Raw genomic sequence first — 7,263 nt, 5'->3', positions numbered from 1 at the left:
ATCAACGAATAGCCAATTGATCAAAACTACAATGAAACCCAAGTGTCACAAAAAAGTAGCCACGTGAAAGGAGAATGGAAAGGTGATTATCATATGTGGAACAGTGGAAGTAGCATGGGCATATCCCTTGGAAGATCCTAAATTAGGAACCTCCATTTCACTACTTTATCACTTTAATTTGAGAAAAATATATATGCAATCACATTTTATGAGTTTTACACATTGTCACTGTATCATTTGTCATTCATATTTAATCTTTATTGACACTTTAGAAAGAAAAAAGTAATTCAAATGAATATGATGGAAGATGTATTGAATGTGTATAAATCTTTATGCGTATATATTACACTCCTTTAATTTATGATTCTTTTGACATAAAGTAACCCCACACCACACATGGTACTCAAGTCATCACTCTCTTTTATTGCCATTATAACCAACAAGCAAATCCTATAACAGCAAATCCAACCTACAATCTCAATCCCTCTCTGAACTGCACCCAATCCCAAACATGTAACCATGCTTTCAAAGCCTTTCTCAGCCACCTCCTTAAGGAATTTGGCAATGGGGGTGGTGGAGATGTGGGCTACATGTATGTGTTCTTTCATGCTTCTTTTGTTTCTAAGGCTGAGCAAAGAATAAGTTAGAGACTACTGACAATGAAATGAACCATCCTAAGTTCAATTTCTATTGAACAGGGCAACTTCAATCCTTTGGCATTTTTCAATTCCTCCATCTCACTTCACTCTCTGTGATTTGGGCACTAGAGGGAGCCTTCAGAATGGCAACTTCCCTATATGCATTGTATTATCCTCTTCTTTCCTTGTAGTCCTTGTTTGTGTTGTTATTTTAACTGTAGCTTATGTTTATTAGTATGAATGAACATGCCTACTATATACTATTGTAGGTATCCAATAAATGTAAGTTTGTATTATTGCATAGGCCTCTGGCCGTAATGTATTGTAGTTGTCGTTGATATTGGTAAGGTTTTTGTTTGTAAAAATATCTGACTCGGGTCATGTTATTTTGCTAATGATTATGCTTCTTATATATATATATATGACTGAAAAGTCATAAAATGAACGTTTAAGATTAAAATGCAGTTATAGTTACTTGAAAAATGTTTTAATCTTGTCATGGTGACTTGATTACTTAAAACAATATCATCGGAGATTTAGCTTAGTTATATTAACCAATGTTGTGAAACTCGAGTCGGACGTTAAATTTGGAAAGATCCCATTATAGGTTTAACTGGTTAAACCGTCTGGTCTGACCGGGTGATTCCGTACATAATTAATAATGTTTATCTATAAATATATAAATATATATAAATGTAAAACTTTATATAATTAATAATTATGTATAATTATATTAAAGTAATATTTTTTATCTTTTTTGGATCATAGTAAAATAAAATATTAGAGCAGTGTTCCATTTTTTTAAAGTTCACCGTTTGGTTTACTTTCCGGGTTTAACACGGTTGGAGCGGATTTTTCCCGGTTCAAAGCGGTTCAACTCTCATTCAATTAAGATTACAAATTAAAGTTATTTTAAGTCTAGTTAGCGGTTAAATTGCCCAGTTCGATCCTACTCTCACAACATTGATACTAACAAATCATCTCGTCTAAAAGATTATATTCATTTCCTCTAGAAGGATATTCATTGCAATATATGTATATAAATAAAAGATGATCTGAGTAGAAGTAAAAAAGGGAAATGTAATTTGTATAGTTTTATTAAATATGAAGGGATATTAATGTTAGTCTAAAATATATTACAGTTTATTGGTGAAGATTTATATTATGTTTGTTTACTAATAAGATGATATAGCAAAAATATATTGATCATTAGATTGATTTAATTGTTTTTTAACATCAACCCTAAGATTGATCCTAAGAAGTTAAAAATAAAAAAACTAACATTTGAAGTTTATTAGGATGTTAAGTATTCGCTACATTTAAAAAGTAATAGATCAAAATTTATCAATCTTTTATTTGATTTTGAACTCTTCATTTTCACTCATTAGGATTGATGTTAATTAAAACCTTTCAAGAAATCTCTTAATTATCAATTTATAAGTAAGTCACTTAATTATCAAATTATGGATGTGTATTTCTTTACATGTTATATAAGAATAATTGTAGGGTTGTTATTTTATTTCAATTTCCACTGAAAGAGAAGCTTATTTTGTCAAATGTTCTTTTGAAACATTTTAAATATTAGAACTTCTAAAAATAAAATAATTTAAATATCTATTGTATATTTCCATTTAATTTTTCTTATATCATGTTAAATATCAATTTTAACAAACCCGCACACATTACAATAATTTATAGGGTGAAAAACAAAATATATGCAATCAGAGTATATAAGTAATACAAATGTGATACAAATATACCAAAAAAAAAAACAAATGTGATATAAATGAAAAATGGATGATATATTATGATGTATTGATTATGTATATTTTTACATTATATAGACTAGCGTGTCGAGCGACACTCCATGTTATACTATTTAAGAAAAAAACAATTTAACTATAAAAATACAATATATGAACTCAATAGAGAGTGAAAATATAAATAAAAGAGTGTATGAAAGATAAATGATATATTGATATAAAAAGGTAAAGCAATGAAAGTAATATGTGGAAGTTTATATTAGTTATTAATGAGATGTTACAAATGATGAATTTGGAATATAAAAATTATGTAATGGTAGTGATTATTATTTATTTTGGTTTTATTAATAGTGTAGATAAATAGATTATAGAAATTCATATAAATATGAAATTAGAAGTTATAAAAGTTAAAATAGGAAACATAAAATACTCCATGGGTAGTTATTTTATGTTTACTAGAAGTGTCTGTTGACCCACATTATTATTTTATGATATTAAGTATTAAATTCATACCTTTTATTTTACAGAATTAGAATATTTTTTTATTGGATTTACTTTATGTTATAATTTTTATATTTATTATAATATTCAACTTAAAGTGAAATGTATTAACTATAGTTATCTAGGATTATATAGTTTTACTTTAGAAATGAAAGGGCAAAATAGGAAAATAGAGTCATGGTAGTAGTTATTTCAAGTTTTGGCTTTATATATAGTATAGTTTTACTTTAGAAATAAAAAAATATTAAGGGCAAAATAGGAAAATAGTATCATGATGGTAGTTATTTCAAGTTTTGGTTTTATATATAGTATAGATTTCAAGTTCAGTCTTTATATATAATATAAATTTACTTTAGAAATAAAAATATTAAGGGGAAAATATGAAAATAGAATGATGATGGTAGTTATTTCAAGTTTTGCCTTTATATATAGTATAGATATAGATTAATATTAATATAAATAAACATGAAATTAGAAGTTATAAAAGATAAAATAGAGAAACATAAAATACTTAATGAGTAGTTATTTTATGTTATCCATTGATATATTTTTCCTTTATCTATTGTTAGTATAGATGGATAGTTATTTTATGTTTATTAGTATATATAAACATGAAATTAGATATTATAAAAGATAAAATAGATAAACATAAAATACTTCATGGGTAGTTATTTTATGTTTTCCCTTTATCTATTACTAGCATGTCAACCAGCACTCCGTGTCGGCCAACCCACATTCTTATTTTTTCTCATATAGAATGTATCATCATCATATTATATTATTTAAGAAAAAATAATTTAAATATAAGAAATGTAATATATAAACTCAATAGAGAGTAAAGATTTAAGAAGATAACTTGTGGTAACTGATATGATATACACAAAATTTATGCAAGTTCTCATTTTGTGCCTCTAATGATAGAGTTGTTGAATGTTTTTTTGTGTTATTGTGTATTCTTCTTGGGTTGAGAAATAGAGAAGATAGAAGTAAGAGAAAATGTGAAGATTAATGATATATTAATATATAAAAAATGAAAGGAATGGAAGGAACATGCGAAAGTTTATAGTAGTTATTAATAAGAGATTACAAAATGATAAGTTTAGAATATAAAAATTATGTGATCGTGATAATTATTACTTGTTTTGATTTTATTAATAACTAGTGCGTCGACCGAGCCTCCGTGCCGGTCACCCACATTTTTATTTATTATATAGAATGTTAAAAATGAAATTTAATGTCATAACCAATATAATTCACTTATTCATTGAAAAAGTCACATCAGTTTCAGAAATGAGAGGTTTAAGAATTGATGTGGTAGTTAAAAAGGAAGTATTAATTTACATTGAGAGAGATATAATATTTAGAAACATGAAATTAGAATTACTCCATGAAAATTATTTTATATTTTCCCTTTATCTATTAGTATAGAAGATTAGTATAGATAAACATGAAATTAGGAATTATAAAAGATAAGTATGGAAACATAAAATATTCCAAGGGTAGTTATTTTATGTTTTTCCAATTTCTATTAGTATTTGTATAAATTTATATAAAACACTTCATGATAGTTATTTAATGTTTATTAATATTAGCATATATAAAGATGAAAGTAGAAGTTATAATAAAATTAGAAGTTATGAAATATGAAATTGAGAAACATAAACTACTTCATGGAAGTTATTTTGAGTTTTGCCTATATTAATAGTATAGATAAGTATTTTGACTTTATTAATAATATAGATATAGATATAGATTAGTAGTATAGATATGAAATTAGAAATATAAAAGGGTAAATTAGAGAAACATAAACTACTCCATGACAGTTTTTATATTTTCATATTGATATTACACTTTTAAGACATCTACTGTTATATTGAAAGTTTATTCAAAAAGATATCAAACTTATAAAATGACATAAAAACACAGATACAATGTGATAGCTTTATATGTCAAAATTAAATTAAATTATTTAATTTAACATTGTATTGCAATTTCAAACGACAATGGAACTATAAATAAAGCCAATATTTCCTCATAATACCTAATTCAATGAAATGAGTTACTTATTGATAAGTGTCTGATAAGTGCCAAACATACCTAAATTTCATACACTTTTATGACACTTATCTTAAGCATAATTGAGAAAAACCAACTTAAAACAATACTTTTTGTATAAAATATCACAATCTTATATATTTGTGTGTGTATTTCTTTTTTATGTATTTTGTATGATTTAGAAAGAAGAAAAGAAGAGAAAAAAGACTAATGGTCAAAAAGAAAAAGAAGTCAAAAACCAAGGTGCTCAACCAGGCAGCTAAGCATGGACCAAGCCACGCTAAGCTAACCTGGACACTAGCCTGACCTGGACCAAGCTGCTCAAGCAAGCAGTTGAGCGGACCTGCTTGGCCGCTCAACCTAGCACCAGACTAGTCCTAGCACGGTCAGAACTCAGCTTGACATAGTCAGTCACAAGCTTGACCCATGCCCAAGCTGCTGAACAAGCAGCTTAGTGGTCCAACCAAGCAGCTTAGCGGAGAACCAGACTCTTGACCAGATCAGCAAGCACCAGGCCACGTCCCTGTCGGCACGGTCAAAGCTGTTGAACAAGCAGCTTAGCGGTGCAACAAGTGTGCTAAGCGGTGTGCACCCAGACTTGACTTAGCCATCAAGCAAACCATGAAGTCACCAATGACCTCACCTCAAGTAGCCCACCATAGGCTTTTCAGAGTAGCTCACAATAGCTGGTTTCATAGCTCACAACTAGCTTTGATGAGTCAAGCATAAGGAGGTGACAAAGCTACTTGATCAAGGGACCAAACCCATGTTGAAGGGTTTGGTCAGCTGCTTAACGGGGTTGACAAGCAGCTCTAGCCCAGAAGAATTTCTATAAATAGGGCATTCCATTCGAGCAAAAGAGGGGATCAATAACACATAATACATCTTATATTTTCTACCTAGAAATTCTCTGAAGTTCTCTCTTCTTGTTCTTAGTTCTTAGGAGGTTTATTTCAAGTAAGTTTGTAATTTTAGTTTAGAATTCAAGAGGAGAAAAGGAGAAGGCAAATAAGATACAAAAATCAATTTTGTAATCTCATTTCGAACTCAAAGCATCCAATCCTTGGATGGATGACTCATGCTCCTAACAATTTCTTTTGAATATGGTCATGTATTTCTACTTCTTCTTATATTCTAAAAGATTTGAATTTTAATCATTCAAGTTGGTGCTTTGATTTATTTTACTTGTTTGAGAAATTCTTAATGCTATTTTTAGATTGATCACCGAAAAATTGATTTCAAGTCATATCACTTGTCTCAAACACTTAACAAATAAACTAAGAAGTAGTTGTACTACTTAGTTTATTTGTCAAGTTAAGCATACATTTCTTAAGATCTTATATTCATTAATACTTTTAGAATAGTCAAGATTAGGGTGTGACAACCTAATCTCTTTGTGGACGTAATATTGTTTAGTAATAAATATAAGTGATTATCATTCTACCATTTTAGGACATACACTAAAAGGAGGATTTTAGAACTTGGTGTTTGGAGTTAATCAAAGTAAAACATAAGAACTTGTCTAAGTAGTTCAAATTCATAAGAAGTTGAGAAATATTTTCCTTATTGAAAATGATCTTGTCTCTTCAAGAATTTGTTAATATGTAGTTTATGTTTCTTGTTGAATTGTTTATATGCAAGACAACAAAAAACCATCAAAATATGTTTAACTCATTATTTGTGCATTGACATACTCATATGATTTATTCTATTAGACAATTCCTTGTGGTTCGACATAACCTTATACTATACTACAATTGAATCTTGAAAGAGGTGTAAATTATAAAATAGTAAAGTGTTATCAATAAATTTATTTGTTGAAAACACATTTTAATATACAAAAGTGATGAAACTAACTTACTAACTTACTAACTTTTATTTATTGTTATTTACTTTCTGCAATTTACTTATTCTTTACTACCAACCTTTCTTAAGGAAGAAGTTTGGTTTGTTAATAAAATGAAACCGAAAGGGAGTAAATAAATAAAGGTCACTTAAATTTATTCTTTTTTTTTCTTTATTTATTTATTTGTTCTAACAACTAACTATTCATCACTTTTGTACATTAGAATACCATTAAACCGGTGTTGGAATTTATTCCACAAAACCGAGATGGTATTCAAATTGTACTTAATAATTGTGTAATAGGTAATTGCTTCGATACCATTGTACCGGCATTAGAATTTATTCTAACAAAGCCGAGATGGGGAAAAAAAGGAATAACTTATTCACATGATAATTAAAATTAAGTTGTAACTGGAATATTCTAGAAACCATTATACCGACGTTGGAATTTATTTCAACAA

General features: G+C 28.0%; 1 long non-coding RNA gene across 1 annotated transcript; it reads left to right on the top strand.

Moving 5' to 3' along the window:
* On the top strand, window positions 358-1,006 carry LOC109326470. The gene is made up of 2 exons (XR_002105237.1): window positions 358-617; window positions 650-1,006. It is a non-coding gene; the product is annotated as an uncharacterized LOC109326470 (long non-coding RNA).

Source organism: Lupinus angustifolius, chromosome LG14 (assembly GCF_001865875.1).
Source record: "Lupinus angustifolius cultivar Tanjil chromosome LG14, LupAngTanjil_v1.0, whole genome shotgun sequence".
Taxonomy (NCBI): Eukaryota; Viridiplantae; Streptophyta; class Magnoliopsida; order Fabales; family Fabaceae; genus Lupinus; species Lupinus angustifolius.
Note: the sequence above shows the minus strand (reverse complement) of the source record. Positions and strands in the feature narration are given on the sequence as shown.